We start from the raw sequence: 19,678 nt of genomic DNA, 5'->3' as shown, positions 1-19,678 counted from the left end.
GTTTCTTCCTCTCTTCTTTTTCTCCTTGCCCCTCTCCCTCCCTCTCTTTTTTGTTTAAGAATTAACTAAAAGCCAGGGCAATTCATTTGAGGGAAGAACGAGCTCCTCTTTCTTCCTCCTTACTCTGTAAAATCTGCTCACTGTTGACAGAATGTTGATTTAGAATTACATTAATTGACAGTGAAAGACTTCATATAATCCTGTTTATATGACCTCCAATAATGTTGAAAGATCAAATAAAAACCTTACCCTGGCAATTTTCCGAAGCCGTCATAGACTAGCAGACATGATTTAGATGAATGAACTTCCAGTTTCCACAAAATGTGAATTTGCATTTTATATGAAACCTACCTCATCAGTCAACCCACCTGCTCCAAAACGATGACTTCTGTGGGACCAAGTGCCTGCTTTTCTTTATAGGCACATTTTCAAGAAATCCTTAATCATCGTTCTTAACAAACCACACGTGCTGTTAACTTCCCTAGAAGAATGATCACACAGTTGTAGTGTCATTATTCAAGAGGGACACCAGTTTCAATGTCAGTGCCAACATCCTTCACTAACATCCTTGGCAACAACCCTTAGTTTTGGCTGGGCGTGGTGGTTCACGCCTGTAATCTCAGCACGTTGGGAGGCCAAGGCAGGCGGATCATGAGGTCAGGAGATTGAGACCATCCTGGCCAAAACGGTGAAACCCAGTCTCTACTAAAAAAGAAAAAAATACAAAAAATTAGCCAGGCATGGTGGTGGGCACCTGTAGTCCCAGCTACTCGGGAGGCTGAGGCAGGAGAATGGCGTGAACCCAGGAGGCAGAGCTTGCAGTGACCTGAGATCATGCCACTGCACTCCAGCCTGGGTGACAGAGGGAGACTCTGTCTCAAAAAAAAAAAAAAAAGAAAAGAAAAAGGAAAAAAATAATAACTCTTAGTTTTAGCAGAGGTCATCTTAACCTTTTAACATGTAGCTGTTGTAAAAAATGGAGTAAGATCTCTGAAGGATGGTCTAAAAATGCGTAATTAAATTTTAGAGAGTACTGACTTATATTTGACTTGGAGGGCATCTTTTTTTTTCATTTTGAGTGATCTATACCTTTGCTTATGCTGTTTATATAACTTCAACATACTATGCTGTTTATGTAACCTTCAACCTTTTCTACTCTCAAAATAATAACTTTGAGGGTCAGATGTTATTTTTTGTGTTGTCTTTGGACAACAGAGTATGGTGTTCTATGATCTGTCTTCAGGTTTCTTGAATGAAATTTTATTTCATTCTCTTTACTCTTTACTTTTGTGACGTCTCAGGACTGCTTTTTGGCGTAACAAGAAGTGCCATCATTTTGAAAACTAATTTAAAACTAGAGAAATAGACATATTTTTGGTTGTTACTCTATGAATATATTCTTATTGATAATGTCCAATATTGAAGTTTCTGGATGCAGAGTTTGAACAGAACAGTATATGGAACATATTAGATATCAAATAATATTTGCTTATGGTTGAATAAATATAAAATCCTAGGGCTTTTTTTTTATTTACTTTTTCTACTTCCCAGGCACTAAGTACTATCCTCGTGTATAACAGAAAATTACTGTTTTTACGCTTTCACCTAAATGTTTTCTTGCCCAGTAGGCTGTGGCTAAAACCTATTCAAACTTACATTTACATCCAAATACACTGGCTCCGGACAACCCCACCCACACTTGTGCTTGTTGGCTGCTCAATAAAAAAATTAAACCACTGTCAAAATGCCCCATTGTTTTGGAAAATTTTTAACAAGGTGTGTTACACGTGCCATCAAACTAACCTCAGTTCCATCAAACTAGTCTCAGTTCCATGCTGGATCCATCATGCTGTCCTCCTATACTGGCTCACTGTGGCAAAAAAAAAAAAAAATAAAAATAAAAATAAAAATAGTCATTTTTGTAGTTTTCTTTCACTGGATATTTTCAGTGACTCTAGAAGTTGCTCAATAAATGTTTGTAAAATGAATAGTTTTTGCTTATGAGGCTACTTGAAGCCAGATCAATGCTGCCATTGATAACAGTGTCTATCTTTAGAATATCAACGTCATGTCTACAGAGCTAGCTCTTAAAAGTCCTCCTCAGATATTTTGTCCTGCATCACTGGTATGGATGGAGAATATACATGAATACATTACTTGACAAATTTATTTAGCCTTGAATCTGTTTTTCTTGATGCATTTAAACTGATGGGGAAAGGAATTGATTGAACCCTGTAAAAAAGAAAGAGGCAGGTTGAAACACACAAATTCAAGAATAAGAGCTGGTGCCAATAAAATGCTATGGCAAAGCAAAGACTATCTCACATCCTGTCATTCTGTGAACAAAGGGATCAGGAGTAGATTGATTCAGAAATTGGAAAAGGGTGGAGAATGGGTTTAATACACCGACCAGGAGTTCTGAAATTGAAAAAAAAAAAAAAAAAGAGAGAGAGAGAAGTCTTTAGATGGATACATGTGTTCCAGAAGTTTTTGGTTTCTGCTGGTTTGTTGACCAATAAAGATCTGGCACGTATCTTCCCCATCCTGGGAGCAATGAGGACCCACACTGGCATCAGTGAAGGAGGACAATTTCCTGCAGGGATTGGCTCTGGTGTGCTAGGAACAAACAGTGCTAGTAATCAACAGCAAAATATGTGCAAATGAGATGGAAATAATGGAAGTCAGTGATGTGGATGGCAGAAGGACATTGTTTTAGACAGAGTTGCAAGTGATTGAACAAATCTAGGGTGTGAGCCATGGAGATGTCTGGGAAAACAGTATTCTTGGCAGAAAGAATGTTATGTGTAAGAAACTCGAGGTGAGGGTGGTCATGGTTGAAATACTAGTGATCTCACAATCTTATGGGGCTATTGTGAGGGTAGCATGTAGCAACATATGTTGCTGGAACAATGGGGCTTAGTCATTTCTTAACAAATGAATGTGGAAAAATGAGAATTCACACTTGCTGATTTCTGAAGAAGTAAAACACAATAAATATATACTTACAGCCAGATTATGTGAAAAACAATTGAATCCTTCAATGATTCAAAAGCCACACACTTCAGAATCTCATCAGGGTTGTCTCTCATCAGAACTGATGTTGGCTGTCAATGTTCAGAACTGTGGAAAGAAAGTCTGATTTATAAAAATCTGTAGCAGGTGGCTGGGTGCAGTGGCTCATGCCTGTAATCCTGACACTTTGGGAGGCCTAGGTGGGTGGATCACGAGGTCAGGAGATTAAGACCAACTTGGCCAACATAGTGAAAACTTGTCTCTACTAAAAAATACAAAAAATTAGCCAGGCATGGTGGCAGGCACCTGTAGTCCCAGCTACTCAAGGGGCTGAGGCAGGGGAGTCACTTGAACTCCAAAGGCAGAGGTTGCAGTGAGCCGAGATCGTGCCACTTCACTCCAGCCTGGTGACAGAGCAAGACTCTGTCTCAAAAAAAAAAAAAAAAAAAAAAAAAAAAAAAAAAAAAAAAATCTGTAGCAGTGTGGATTCTGAAGTAGGCAATATCATGTCGTTTATGATCATTATCATATTAGTCAGAGTACGTAGCAGTAGTTGCTAAAGTAAGCAACCCCCTAAACATTTTCTTCTCACCGTAAAATTCAGTGCAGATCTTGTTGGTCAGTTAACTCTTCTCCAAATGGTGATTCAAGGATCGAGCCTCTTGCCGTTTTGCAATCCTGCCATCTTCAATGTGCAATCACTGTAGAAAGAGAACAGAAATATGAGCGTGCATATGAAACTCCTAGGTGGGCACCTCACCGGTACCAACATTCCATTGTCCAGACCCCTTATATGGCCCCACTAAGGTGCAAAAGGGCTAGAAAACTTAGTTGTCCTCGATATCCGAGAGGAAGTAAAATATTTGGTAAACACATAAGAACACAATTTCTGTGCACAGACTTTATAATCATTATCTCATTTACATCTATGAGGTAGAAGCTTTTGTTTCAATTTATTTCCTGTGAGGACACAGATAAAAGTTCATAGACCTAATGAGTGTCAACAAAGATCCTATCTCAGGCCTATATGATGCTAAGTATTTTGCCACTCAAATATTCACTAATTACTACCTTATAGTTTCTTCTAAGCAATAGGGTATAATATCCAAAAGAGGCTGGACAGAGCAGAGTCCTGGGGCATCTTTCTGCTCTGTCCTTCAGTAGCTTGGCAAATTTGGGAAATGGCCCTGCATCCTCACATGTCAGTTTCCTCATAAGAAATGGGACTACTCAATCATTAAGTTCCCTCCTAAACTGAAAATTCATTTTTTCCCTCATTTTTTAAAGTATATCTCTTCAAGAATTACTTCTAAGTTCTTTTAATGGTTCTTACAGGTACTACAGAATATTGGAGAAAATGCTCTGTTAGAATTATATCCATACAGGATACTCAGCACCTTGTAAGTTCCCTGATTGTCTCTTTCATTTGAAGAATTGTCCATTTGTTAGCAGACCCCACTGTCAAAGAGGAGTCCCCCCATTTCCTCTTGGTTTAGGGAAACGTCTAGTATGGCTTGTGTTCAGCAACCCCTTGTCTCTTTTCCGGAGCACCCTGGGAATATAACTTGCCAAATCGCTTTCACCCTAAAATTGGCATGAAATGTGCCCATCTGGGCTTCAGAGAGGCTTAACTAATAAAGCAGGAGGTTGCTGAGGAAAAGCAGATACTTGTGCTACTCAGGAACTCCCTGTGCCAAGAGCCTGCCCTCCTGGCTCCCCTGGGGAAGCTGAGGTTTTGCAGGTTTAAAGTCAAAGCTGCAAGTGTGGCCCTCAGCCAGCTTCCTGGAAAGGGGATAAAAGTCTCCATTAGAATTGTTTGTCACTTCTCTTCACCATCGCTTCTACATCTGGCTGGAGCAGAACTTGCTTTCTCCTCTCCTCCTCCTCTCCTCCTCCTCCTCTCCTCCTCCTCTTCTCCTCCTCCTCTTCTCCTCCTCTCCTCCTCCTCTTCTCCTCCTCTCCTCCTCCTCTCCTCCTCCTCTCCTCCTCCTCTTCCTCCTCCTCTTCCTCCTCTTCTCCTCCTCTTCTCCTCCTCTCCTCCTCCTCTCCTCCTCCTCTCCTCCTCCTCTTCCTCCTCCTCTCCTCCTCCTCTCCTCCTCCTCTTCCTCCTCCTCTCCTCCTCCTCTCCTCCTCCTCTCCTCTTCCTCCTCCTCTCCTCCTCCTCTCCTCCTCCTCTTCCTCCTCCTCTCCTCCTCCTCTCCCCTCCTCCTCCTCCTCCTCCTCCTCCTCGTCCTCTTCCTCCTCCTCTCCTCCTCCTCTCCTCTTCCTCCTCCTCTCCTCCTCCTCTCCTCCTCCTCCTCTCCTCCTCCTCATCTCCTCCTCCTCTTCCACTCCTCCTCTCCTCCTCCTCTCCTCCTCCTCCTCTCCTCCTCCTCTCCCCCTCTCCTTTTCCTCCTCCTCCTCTCCTCCTCCTTTTCTCCTCCTCCTCTCCTCTTCCTCTTCCACTCCTCCTCTCCTCCTCCTCTTCTCCTCCTCTTCTCCTCCTCCTCTTCCACTCCTCCTCTCCTCCTCCTCTTCTCCTCCTCCTTTTTTTTTTTTTATCAGAAAGAGGAGGCTGTTCTTTGTTCACAAGAATGAAGAACAGTGGCAAGAAATCATGTCAAATGATAAAAATGCCACCAAGAGAACATGGTAATTTTTGCAAGCCTGGGCCTGAAATGGGTGACAAATTTTCAGAATGTACTTAAAAAATTTTTCTTTCAGAATAATTCAAGGGCTGGGGATGCTAAGGATGAGGGAGAGACATCATCAGAACCAGCCAGGGAGAGCACTAGCTGGGTACAATGTTTCTGCAAGCCCAGGGTGGTCTAACCCTTTCATTCACTTTTTTCAAACACTTTTATTGAGCACCTCCTCTATATCAGACACTGTGGCTGGTAATGGGACAACAGCCTCTTAACTGTCCCCCCACTTCTTCTTGTTCCTCTTAACCCTTTAATCCAGTTTTCTTTCCATACAGAGGTCAAAATGTCTTTTTAAAATACATAAATCAAAAGTCACCTGCCTAAGAAAAACCTTTCAATAGCTTCTCACTGCACTTACAACCATCAAAACTCTACCTATCTCAGCCGTCAAAGCCCTGCCTGGCCTGGCCTTGTGTCTATGCTGTACTTACCTTGTCTCTTTCCAGGCTCCCTGTTTCTTACCATTTTCCATCATATGAGCCTCCTCTTAATTCTTTGCACACATCAAGTTCTTGCCAAAGCAGGACTTTTCCACTTTCTATTCCTACTACCTGAATGTTCTCGGCCCAGTTCACTGTGGGCCTGGATCTTTCTTTTCCTTTAGGTCTCTACTTAAATTCTACCTCCTCCAAGAGCCATTTCTGACCACCTATCCATGCTGGTTGGCTTTGACCTATGTCCTATACTATAGCGCTTATTTATTTTCCTTCCTAGGAGTTACCACAATCCATAATATTTGGCTTGTTTATTTTTTTGATTTCTGGTTCATTGATTATTTCTCCTATTAGAATGGAAGCTGTTTTACTTTTTCAATGTGCATAGGATGAGGAAGAAGGTCTAGGTAAAACTCTGTCCCTGTTTCTGTGAAGCCACTAAGGAGACAGGTGTTTCAAGGCACAACCCAAACACAGGCAGAAGTGCTTAGGTGGTCAAGGGAGGTTTCACCAGTACAACGATTTTTGATCTGGGCTTTGAATACTGAGTGGTTTGCTGATGGAGAATGTGGGTTACAGCTTTTCCATGTGTTGAATAATGAAGGGAGTGTTTTGTGTGGTGTGCAGTGTGAACCAGCTGAAGGAGGGAGAGGGATATTGGCAGACAGCTGCAGGCAGATCTCACAGGATTTGGATGATGCAAAGTGGAGAGTGTGTTAACCTCCCCTAATACCTTGAATCTAGGGAAAAAGCGTATTCCTCCAGCTGCCAACACTCAGTGAGAGAGTGTCGCCTCTGTTGAAAGTCATCTCCTTGGTATGCTTCTGAAGGAGAAGACTCCACTTAACTACAATTAATTTCTTGCCCTCGATATTGTCCCTAATTATATCCTTCACATGACTTTAAACCCATGCTTAGGTATCTTCGAGCAACTTGGAAGAAAGGGAGAAAAAAGACATGCCTTTTTTATTTTACTCTTCATTAATGACTTTCAAATATGCCTTTCGCAGAAGAATCAAACTGTTATTACCGTTTGATTAAGGGCGGCTTAAAGTGATAGGATGGTGCATATGCTTTTAGCAAGTCAGGATTGAGTCTGCTGCCCCAGAGTGGGCCTGAGTGCCCTGCAAGTGCAAAGTTCTGTGAGAACTGCAGTGTGAATGGGAAGTCGCTGCTGCAGGATTTGCATTTTCTTCACAGAGGACCAGAGGTGGTAGAATAAAGTGGGTCTGTACCAAAATAGTAAACTGGAAGGTCAAAAAGGAGTTTCCAGGATTTAATTTGGTATCATTACCTGTTAGCACAGACTGGTGAAATCTTGCTTTTTATGAAAGCCATTAAGCAAACTGGTGTGTTTTTGGAATTGCAAGTAGAGAGGCTGGTTAAGGAGAGTGAGGAAGTGCTGCCCAATGGTTATGAGGGTGAATTTGGATCAGACAGACCTGGGCTTTCTTTTTGATTCTGTCCCACATCTAAGTTGTATAATTTTGGCAAAATTATATAGCCTCTCTGAGCTCCGGTCTCTCTTTTGTAATACTGGAGTAATAATTCTTATCACAGAGAATCGTAAATGTTAAAGAGATAATGCAAATGAGATACTGAAGATTGTGTCTGGAATACAGTACACATCCATATAGATTAGTGAATTATTATTCTTTGTTACTCCTACTATTACTAGAATGATTTCTGTATGTATTTACTAGACTATAAACTGTGCACAGGCAGAATCCATATCTAATTCCTTTTTTATCTCCCATAGCAGCACAATAACTACCACATAGATATCTCCTGATAAATATTTATGGAATGCTTTTTAATTATTAACACATTATCTTAAGTTATTAATACTTTCTTAGTGATTTTAATTATTATTAAATTATTTGTTCAAGAATAATTTGAATACATTCTTTTTTTTTCTCTTGTACTCATTTTTTTTTTTTTAATGGATTTCAGCCCACCTCTGGGAAAGAAGGAAGAGAGGGGGAAGCAATATTTTTATGTGGTTGGGAATAGGGGCTTTGGAACTAGTCAGCTGGATTAGAGTCCCCGCTATGCGGCTTTTTAGCCTCAGGTTTTTCATCTCTATAATGGGATGATACTTGCAATAGCTACAATCATATATAGCTCATAGGTTTTCGGTGCTAAGTACTTAACCTATATCATTTCGTCGAGGCTTACAGACACCTTGTGAGGGGTGAACGTACCAGGATAAGACTGGGTGAGAACAGCAAAGTGCCTGGTTCGTATAAGAGGCCCAATGTCAATGAGTTTCATCTTCTTCTCCCTTCCTCCATGTGCTAGACACCGAGGTGCAGACAGGCTCTGGACCACATTGCTGATTGGCTGGACTGAGCTTCCAAATTCATCAGCTGATTCCCAAGCCCATGCCATTTCCACCTGGCCCTTGAGTTTCCATCAGAGGCAAGTGGAGAAGACATCTTTGCATGTGTATGAACCCCTCCCTTTCTTCTCAGCTGGAAGCCATCTTCATTTAGCTGTCTGGAGGACTTGCAGAATGAGTCAGTCACATGCCTGCTCCCAGGGCCATTTTCTAGGTGACAGAGACTAATGCCATACTTGGTCACGATATAAAGATCCCCCTGGACCAGCAGCCCCTATCAATGCACTCTGCCGTTTTGTCTGTGAAAGAGCCAGCATTTCTGACCAGCAGCTTCTTTGTGGGCAATTGGTTTGAGGTCTCACTGAAGCTACTTTGCCTCTTTTTAAATAGCCAATGTTAGCACATTGCTGAAAAGCCAGAGCTGAGTCACCTTCAACGCAAGCTTCTTTTGTGTCTGCAGCTTCTTGCCAGAGAGGCTCTCTCTGATTTTCTGATGCAAGAAGCTGCAAGCTTCTTTCTCTGCCACAATGTCATCCTGTTGGCTGGCTCCATCCACAAAGTTCAACAGACCAGTTCAACCTGTAGAGAGAAAGGGAGAGAGAAGATTTAGACTCTAGGCTGAAACCTGAGTCCTCCAGGTAATGGCAAACAACTGGTGTGACTAGGCAGAGTGAGGAAGTCTCATTTGTGATCTGCCTTCCTGCCTTCTCATCTTGCTGCTACTATTCATTTTTGAACTGGATGACTTTACCTCAAGCAAGAGTTTTGACCCCCCTCCCTTAAGCCTTTGTTTCTGCATCTGTAAATTGACGACTATGATTGCTTAACTCACAAGATAGTTGGGGGACTAAATTATCTAACAGAAAAAAGAAACTCTCCCCAGCCCCTGACTGCCACCTCAGACTGTGTTGGGCTCTTGAATGCTTTCATTGGCCACTACATTCTTCCTCCTTAAAACCCCTCATGCAAATTACGTGATTCATTCTGCTTCTTGCTTTATATCTGTCATCCTTTCTGAAACATCCTTCCATCAGGCTGGAAGCTGTTTTACTTTCTCACCAGTGAATAGGGTAACAAAGAAGGCCTAGGTATAGCCCTGTCCCTGTCACTGTCAATCCACTAAAGAGGCAGATGTTTCAAGGCACAAACCAAATTCAAGGTGATAATTTCAGTGCCAGAGGGAAGCAGGACATTATGGAAGAAGTGTTTAGATGGTCAGGGAAGGCTTTATCAATAAGGTGAAGAACAGGAGATCTAAATGTGTTGGGGCTACGTCAGGCTCACTCACTGCTCTATGTGGGCTATCTAGCTGAGAATCTGGAAGCCATTTAGGGATGCAATAAATATTTGTTGAATGATTAAGCTACAAATTATTTAAACAAACTTCTAACTGGTTTCCACCAGTCCCCTGCATACAGCTTTGCCCTTCTCGAAACCATACATCTCAGAGGTGATAGAGCAATCTTTAGAAAGTAAAAATGCAGCATTTCCTTCCTTTCCTTAAGCCCTGCTATTCTCTTTAGAGTTAAGGAATCATGTAGTTCCCCATTCTCCTGTCACTGGTCTTTCCTCTTTGAATTCACTTCTTGTCTTCTCGTTGTATTTGGGTACCCACAGCACACCAGGACACTTCGAGAATATTCGATCTTTTATATGAGATTCATTTTCCTGACTGAAATCTCCTCTTCACTCTGGTTATTCCTGGAGAACTGCTAGATGTTTACCTGCTCCATGAAGTTTCCCCAACCAGACAGCCAAGTAGAATTGACTACTCCTTTCCTTGTATCCCCAGCTTTATTAGACCTTTTGTTTCCTAATTGCCAGCCACATATTTGTCTTCCCTCGAAAAGATGGCATGTTCCAGAGGGGCATGGCATGGGTAGGAATGGTAGTCAGATAGGTAGGAGTGGAGGAGGGAGGCAGGAACCATAATGATAAGTATGCACTTGTGAGGGTGAATGAATGCTCTGAGTGAGAAGACTGAAATGATGGTTGGACAAGTTTGCACCAGAAATGGTGGCATTTTTAATCCAGGGCAAATGCAGGGCACCCTGCATCTGTCAGGTCACCTGCAGCAGCAGCAACTGAGGCCGAGTCCCAAAATAGACTGCACACCAGGTGAGAGTGTGTATGCCAGTGCTCCCCGCGCCGAGTGCTGGCACAAGGCCCAGAGTCAGGCGCATATCCAAATTAGGCTTGAATTCCCTCTGTAAGCAAACAGCAGGACAAGGAACAGAAGTGCTTGCTAATTGTGAGTGGATCAATGCTTTTTGTGCTAGAGATGGCCTAAAGCAGCTCTAGAATTCAGCCAGGTCCCCTTGCTGAATCAGTTGGGGGCTCAGTGGTAGTGCTGCAGGCGTGTGACTGGAGTTTTGCCTCTGACTTTAGAAAACTGTTTATTTATATCCCTTAATATCCATCTGGATTCTGGATAGTTTGAAGTATAAAATAGAAGTGAAGGGCATGGTAGAAAGAGCCCAGGCTTTGCATTCAGATGGAGCTGGGTTTTTCCTTCTGAGTAACCATGGCTAAGCCACTTAACTTTCTGAGACTCAGTTTACTCTTGTATGAAATGGAAATAATTATGGTACCTGTCTTATAACCCTCTAAGGATTATAGGTGATACTATAATGTATCCCTGTGTTTAGTTCTTAACATAGAGCAAGGGTTCTCAACTAGGGGTGGTTTTGTCCTCTAGGGGACATTTGCCAATTACTAGCATTTTTTATTGTCACAACTAAGACATGCTATGGCATCTAGCAAATAGAGGCCAGGGTTGCTGCTAAATATCCTAAAATGCACAGGACAACTCCTCACAACAAAGAATTACCTGAACCCAAACGTCAACAATGCTGATGTTGAGAAAATCTGCTTTGGAGTAAGCTTGGCCATCTGGAGGCACTAAAAAGGGTGGCTATTAAAATATAATTATAATCTCTTTCCCACTTAGAAGTACTGAGTATATATTTAGAAAATCTGGAAGAAGCTATGGTGCATTAAGAATGACTATAATTTCCTTGGCACTCTACCCATTAAGAGGTGGGGTCTCTGTTATCTGTCCTTGAACCTAGACAGGCTCTGCAATTGCTTTGAACAACAACAATAACAACAACAATATGACAGAAGTGATGCCACGCTAGCTTATAAAACTAGCAGTTTCCACCTTCTGCCTTTTGGAACACCTTCTTTGGGAATCTCAAGCTAGCATGTCTGAAGTCTGACTTTCTGAGACCCCCATGCTGGAGAATTCAATTGTCAGTGAACTCATTGACAGTCCCAGCTGACTGCAGCCTTCCAGCCATCCCAGCCAAGTCACCAGCCATGTGAATAAACCTGCTGGACTCTCCACAGCAGTCCATCCAACAACTGAATACCACTGGTGAAGTATTGTAGTCAACATCCCACTGAGAAGAATTGCCCAGTTGACTCCTGCCTGCATTGCTGCTCCAAAATATTGGGATATGTAATAAAATGGTTATTATTTTAAGGTATAATGCATTGGGGATAATTTGTTTTGCACCAATACATTACCAAACAGAAGTAACAGATGTCCTCAGGTAATTTACGATGTCTTGATAAGAAAGACCTCATAACTAAAAAAGAGAAAAATGAAAAACCAAATATTTGTATTTAAAAAATGTTAAGATACCTTCACTAAATGTAAGCTAATACAGGGTTCTTGAAGGTTACTGAGTTGGAATCACGGAGACAGAAATTTTTACTCTTTAAAAGACTTTGGGCAAGCTTCTTAACCTCTAGAACATTAGCATCTTTAACTGTATCTGTTGATAATAATATCGGCTACATGAAGTTATTCTGAAAGTTCCATTGGAAAATAGATATAGAAAAGTTCCTAACACAAGTATTGGCACAAAATTAGTACTTGTTAAACGTTTGTTAAATTTGAATAACTTCAGAAGTTAGTAAGCGAAGGATTAGCAAGAATTTTTGTTATGGGGGAAAACACACGGGAGCTGTAAACCTTGAGCTACATTATAAATTATTTTAATTCCAAACTGTTTCTTGCCTTAAAATAGGCAACACTTCAATTTGCAGTTGTTTGTAAATGAAGATAAGCTACAGTTCTGTTGGGTGAGTGGCCTCAGGTGACTATCCTAAGAATACATTTGTGTATGGGCTAGGGGCATTCTGAAATATAATTCTATCTGTGGATGTATTGGGCTTCAGTCAGAGAGAGAAATAAAGAGCAGGTAACTGGGTATACAATGGAAGCCAAATTTCAATGATAAACTGTTGATCACTCGAAAAAAATCCTTTAGTGCTTAAAGAGCAAAACTAGCAAAATGAATTTAGCAGCTCAATGCAAACATTAGAGGGAGTGGGAGTCTTGGTGCTGTTTCAGTGCAGTGACTATACTATTTAAACAACCAGGTTGGAAAGGTTCTTGCATATGGGAAGAAATGGTTTCAAATCACTCTCAAAGTCTGAGCAATCCTGTTGTGGGATCTTCTTTGAAAAGAAAACCATGGGAGCAAAAAGTATTTCCTTACAAGAGAAGAATGAACACAACATTGTCTGAGCAGCAGTAGCTCTGGAGTGAGCCAGTGCAAGCGGCCGGGTCTGCAAGGAGCACTGAAAGCATTGACCTTCCCAGATGCATTAGAGAGGGTCCAAGACAGCATGGAAATTGATGTTGGGGATTCTTGAGCCAAAGACCTAGGGACAGCACTAAGCAAAAAGAACAAAGCCAGAGGCATCATTTTACCCAACTTTACACTATGCTATAAGGCTACAGTAAGCAAAACAGCATGGTACCGGTACAAAAACAGACACAAAGACCAATGGAACAGAATAGAGAACCAAAAAATAAAGTCATATACCTATAGCCATCTGATCTTTGACAAAGTCAACAAAAATAAGCAATGGGGAAAGGACTCCCTATTCAATAAATGGTGCTGGGATAACTCGCTAGTCAAATGCAGAAGAATGAAACTGAACTCTTACCTTTCACCATATACAAAAATGAACTCAAGATAGATTAAAGATTTAAATGTAAGACCTCAAACATTAAAAATCCTAGAAAAACACCTAGGAAATACTATTCAGGACATTAGCATTGGGAAAAAATTTATGACTAAATTCTGAAAAACAATTGCGACAGAAACAAAAATTGACAAATGTGGCCTAAACTGAAGAGTTTTGCATAGTAAAATAAATGATCAACATAGTAAACAGACAACTTACAGTATGGGGAAAAATATTCTCAACCTACATATCAGACAAAAGTTTAATATCAGAATCTATAAGGAACTTAAAAAATTCAACAAGCAGAAAACATACAACCCCATTAAAAATGGGCAAAAGGCATGAACAGACATCTCTCAAAGAAACATACAAGTGAGCAACAAACAAATGAAAATATGTTCCACATCGCTAATCATCAAAGAAATGAAAATCAAATGATAATGAGATATTATCTCCTAGTAGTCAGGATGGCTATTATTAAAAAGTCAAAAATCGACTGAGGCTGTAGAGAAAAGGGAATGTTTATGCATTGTTAGTGAGAATGTAAACTATTTCAGCCACTGTGGAGAGCAGTTTGGAAATTTCTTATAGAACTTAAAACAGAACTGCCATTTAACCTAGCAATCCCATTACTAGGTATGCATCCAAAAGAAAATAAATTGTTCTACCAAAACAAAACAAAACAAAAACCACATGCACTGTGTGTTCATCACAGCACTGTTTACAATAGCAAGGACATGGAATCAACTTTGGGGCCCATCAGGTGTGGACTGGGTAAAGTAAATGTAGCATATATACACCATGGAATACTGTGAAGACATAAAAAAGAATGGAATCATACTTTACAGCAAAATGGATGCAGCTGGTAGCCATCATTTGAAGTGGATTAGCCCAGGAACAGAAAACCAGGTACCACAAGATGTGGTTTGTATATTTGTCCCCTTCAAGTCTCATGTAAAAATCTGATCCTCAGTGTTGGAGGTGTGACATGGTGGGAGGCATTTGGGTCACAGAGCTGGATTCCTCACAAATGAGATATTTCCCTCCCCATGGTAATTAATAAGTTCTTACTAGTGTGGTTGTTTTAAAAGAGGTACACCCCCTCCACCTCTTGCTCCTCCTGCCATGTGATATGCCTAGGCCCCCTTTGCCTTCCACCATGACTGTAGGCTTCCTAAGGCCCCCACCAGAAGCAGATGCTGGTGCCATGCTTCCTAGACAGCAGAACCATGAGAAAAACCATGAGCAGAACCATGAACAAAATCATGGGCAGAACCATGAGCAAAAATAAATGTCTTTTCTTTGTAAATTACCTAGTCTGTGGTATTCCTTTATAGCAACACAAAACTGCCTAACATAGAGCATGTTCTCACTTCTAAGTATGAGTTAAACGTTAGGTACTCATGAACATAAAGATGGCAATGGCAGACACTGGAGACTACCAAAAGAAGGAGGGAAAGAGGGAGACACAGCTTGAAAAATTAACTATCGGGTACTATGCTCACTCCCTAGGTGATAGGATTATTCATACCCCAAACCTCAGCAACACAGTATATACCCACATAACAAACCTGCAAATGCATCTCCTGAATTTAAAATAAAAGTTGAATTTGTTTTTTTTTTAAATAAAGAAAAAGAAAAGCAGAACACATAGCAATGAAACCATGGCTAGAAAAGTGGTGGGCTTTGCCTCTGGTTGATTACACATCCTGATACATGCCTTCCACCACAGAAGTAATTCCATGCCTTCCCTGGCTGTGTCTACATTTCAAGTTCTGCCATCAACTTCTTCTAGCATGCAGCGCTCATCTTTGTTTTACTACAGAAAAGCTTCCCTTGGATTTTCTTACCATTTCTTTTCTCCTACTTGAATAAGAGCAGGGTACTTTGAAGATAAAAATTGAGGATTTTTAATAAACACACAAATTTATAAGTATCAAATCTTAGAGCTATGATTTAATAACTTTGTCACTTTGGGAAAGTCAATAAAACTTTCTGAACCTTGCTTTATTCATCTGTGAAATGGGGATAATAAGCCTTTTCCACAGGTATGTTGAGGAAACAGGCATTAAAATACTCTCCAATATCATTTAGATAGTCCTTGGATGAATGCTTTCTTATCTACTTCCCAGTCTAACCTAGAAAGGTCAGATTTAGAGCTCAACATCATGGAAGTCAGAATTATTAATTACACTTGAACTTATACCCTTTTAAAGGTTTATGTCAGGTAATTTTGGGGCTGAGAAATTCCAAGATATTGGGGAACACAGAAAAAGGAGATGAATATGAGCCATAGTGATTTGGAACTGTGTGGTCTTTCTCAATAACTACCAAAGGACCAAAGGAAGACAGAAAATAAGAGTACAAGAAGCTGCTTACCTCTTTTCAGAGTGTTCACAATCATTTTCGGATTTGAGCCTTACATTTACCTAGAAAGCAGGAACAAGAGAGATTATTATTGGTTCAGTAGTTTACAGGTAAAGGCATTGAGCCAGAGAAAGTCTATGTTTAATACCTGCTTAATATACAAGCTTTGGGGCATGAAAACACTTGCCAGAATGTGGTCCGTCTGTCTTCGTTCTCCTGAATACGTAAGTACAGGGCAAAAGGAAGGCGCTAACATCTTCTAAAACGACAAATATGCCCCTGGAAATAAAAATGTTTCCATTTAGTCCTTAAAACGACTCTTCAAAAAGCTACTATCATCTCCACTTTATTGACCAAAAAAACTGAGGCTCGGTGAAGCTAAGGTAATTGTACCACCACTATGAAGCAAGAATATGGCAAAACTTGAATCCCAACTCAGCTCTTCTGTTCAAAGCCTATGCTCCTTTTTCCCAGTGGGCCTCCTATATGTCCAGTATTTCACGCCAACAGAGTGCTACTGTATATCTAAAACAACTTTCCGTTTTTTTTTTTTTCCTCTAATAAAAAGGCTCAGGCCGGGCGCAGTGGTTCACGCCTGTCATCCCAGTACTTTGGGCGGCCAAGGCGGGCGGATCACGAGGTCAGGACTAGATCGAGACCATCCTGGATAACACGGTGAAACCCCGTCTCTACTAAAAATACAAAACAATTACCCGGGGGTGGTGACGGGCTACTGTAGCCCCAGCTACTCGGGAGGCTGAGGCAGGAGAATGGGGTGAACCCGGGAGGCGGAGCTTGCAGTGAGCCGAGACTGTACCACTGCACTCCAGCCTGGGCGACAGAGCGAGACTCCATCTCAAAAAAACAAAAACAAAAACAAAAACAAAAAACAAAACAAAAAAAAAAAAAAGAAAAGAAAAAATGACAAGGCTCCTCAGCAGAAAGATATTTCAGTGGCAAATGGTAAATCTCACACCCGCTGGCATTTCTCTTTGCTCGGTTAATTTAGTTCTTGAGGGGGGGCGGGGAAAGAAGGTTACTATCAGCGATTTTACCACAAGAGTGGAACTGACACCCTTAGCCAGCTGTGACCCAGCCATCCATTATTCATGGAGCATGCTGGCTCCATTCCTCACCTGCCCGTCACCGCCTTGCATTTCTATCCATCCTTTAGGAATGTTTTCATCCATCCTTTAGGAATGTTTTCAGATCGTTACCACACAGAGGAAGCCCGTCAGTCTTGTTATGCCGAACAGGCATCCCTTGTCTCACTCTAGTTAGACTCAGAAGGAAGTAAATCTTGTCAATTTCAATGTCATATAAAAGATCTTTTCGTTGTGGGTGTCATTAACTGAAGACGTTTCTCACTGTAACCCAAAACTGAAGTATTCTATGTGTGATTTTAAGCAACTTGGAAGCAAGTAACAGTTAAAAAAGAAGCCCTAGCAAGGGAACCAGTAGTTCTAAATTTCAATTGTTGCGGCTGAGGTGATGTTTGATTATGGCACCCATGTGAGGACTGTAGGGAGAAGAACTCAGTAAAGAAGAACAGACTAAATCATATTGAATATAGTGTTGTTTCTTTTTTGCCTAAAGTCATGGAGATTGACAAAATCTCTTTCAGCAGTGAGAAAGACTTCATTTTGTAGGTTGAAGCAAAAAATATAACATTTACTGAGTATAATTTTTGTAAGGTTCTAATTTGGGACGTTCCACAGGTCCTATCCTCCTTAATCTGCCAACAATTCTCTGCTAAAGAAGAGATTACTGTAAAATAGATAAGTGAAATAATTTGATTAAGATTCTACAACTAGTAAATGGGAGAGTTTTGAATCTATACCAAAACTTGCAACTCTAATAAGTCCAGTTGTCTTTTTACTACACATATGGTGTTCATGGACACTCCCAGAAACTTAGCAGTAAATGTGACACAGAAAAGTATTAGCAGAGTTTGTTGGACCAAAGAGGGAGGGCAATAACACGCTGGGCATTCATAGGAGTTCAAGTCAATGCTATTAGTAATTAAAAATAGCAAGAGCTGGGATAATAAAAACAAAGACAGTTGAGGTCAAGGCAGATGACCTTTGAGCTGAATAACTGAGTGCTGGCTGACTGCAGAGGGGTAGCCTGAGAGCTCTTCGTAGTAAGCTCTCATAGAAGAAAGTGGTCCTAGATTTGTATAGACATTTGAGCTGAGACTAGTGTGGATGGAGAAGGCAGAGGACAGAATCAGGTAACAACAGGAGGAGGATCCACAGCAGCAATTAAAAGAGAAGCTACCTCAATAAATGCTGGCTGAAAATTTCAGTAATGCCAAGTGAGGAGGGAGTGAGAGAGCTAATACTATATTTGGACTTCATTTACTTATGTAATAACTGGTTATTTAGCACTAAATTTATGGTAGACTGTGAAGCTACCAAACAACCCAAAAGGTTTTGCCTTTACTGCATACAAAATTCAGTTGTATAACTGAGCTCATGTAAATAGTTTGGTTTCATTTTTTATATAACATTATATAACTTTACATATACATATATGCTTATACATAGATAGAGATATGTGTAAACATTATAGAATTAACTCTCTCTCTCTGTGTGTGTGTGGGGGGGAGGGGTGGTTTATGTGGTGGTGGGGATGGTAGGGATGGTGGTGTTATGATTTTTTTCAACCAATCCTTCTGTTTGGTTTTTTAAACCCTAAGTAAGAGAATCCAAGATACTATTAAAAAGTGGAATCTCTGTCAAGTGAATTCAACAATCACTTTAATTCACCTTTTTGATGACTAGAGTGGATCAGTAGTCATCTGTCTCTAAGGACAGTTCTTATTTGAATATGGAAGCCCTTACACGGTCATTTGAGATAGCGGTCATTTGAGATAGCAGTCATCAACCCATCAGAGGCTGTTTGGTTCAGTTGGTTAAACATTAATGTGGAAGCCAGATTGGAGGTTTCAGGATCTGGGTGGGTCTGTAGCTCTATCACTTGTTTGATAAGAACAGCAGGGTTCAGGGTAAAGGAATGGAGATGGATACCAACAATAATTTGTTTTGGTCTTGATAGACAGCAAAGCAATGTGACATAGAAAGTTTCAAAGTTCTGGAGTCAGATTATTTTGGTTTCAAGCATGGTTCAGCTGCCTACTCGTTTAGCATCTTTAATAAATTAATTAATCTTTCTGAGCCTAGTATTCTAATTAATGGCAGGTGAATAATATTATCTTGTAACATCGTGGTGGAGAGTAAAGTAGCTTACATATGTGTGAAACACATAAAACAGTATCTCACCCATAAGAGGCAGCTAATAATTTGAATTTATGTACATCTTTCTTTATCCATCCTCTATCTATCTACCAACCTATCTATCACTCTATCTCACAGCTAAGTGTAGTTAGTCAAGTTTAACCTACTGTGTTTTCCAGATGATCTCAAATCAAAGAACAAGTCTCTAGTTGACACATTAATACTATGATTATTGATTCATAAAGTTTGACAATGATAGGTGCAAGTAGATGATTATTAGACAAAATTATACACATTTTTGAGGATTTATTTACTATTTTAAAATTAAACATAGAATCTCCCTAGCATGTATTATTAAAAACATATTTTTAACTTAACACAAACAATAAAAGCATTTATAAGAATTGTATGCACTTTCTAGATTCATTACTTTTTTAAGACTCTGTAGGCCGAACGTGGTGGCTCATGCCTGTCATCCCAGCACTTCGGGAGGCTGAGGCAGGTGGATTACTTGAGGTCAGAAGTTCAAGACCAGCCTGGCTAACATGGTGAAACCCCATCTCTACTAAAAATACAAAAATTAACCAGGTGTGGTGGCAGGTACCTATATTCCCA

Source organism: Macaca thibetana, chromosome 8 (assembly GCF_024542745.1).
Source record: "Macaca thibetana thibetana isolate TM-01 chromosome 8, ASM2454274v1, whole genome shotgun sequence".
In the NCBI taxonomy this organism is placed as follows: Eukaryota; Metazoa; Chordata; class Mammalia; order Primates; family Cercopithecidae; genus Macaca; species Macaca thibetana.
Note: the sequence above shows the minus strand (reverse complement) of the source record.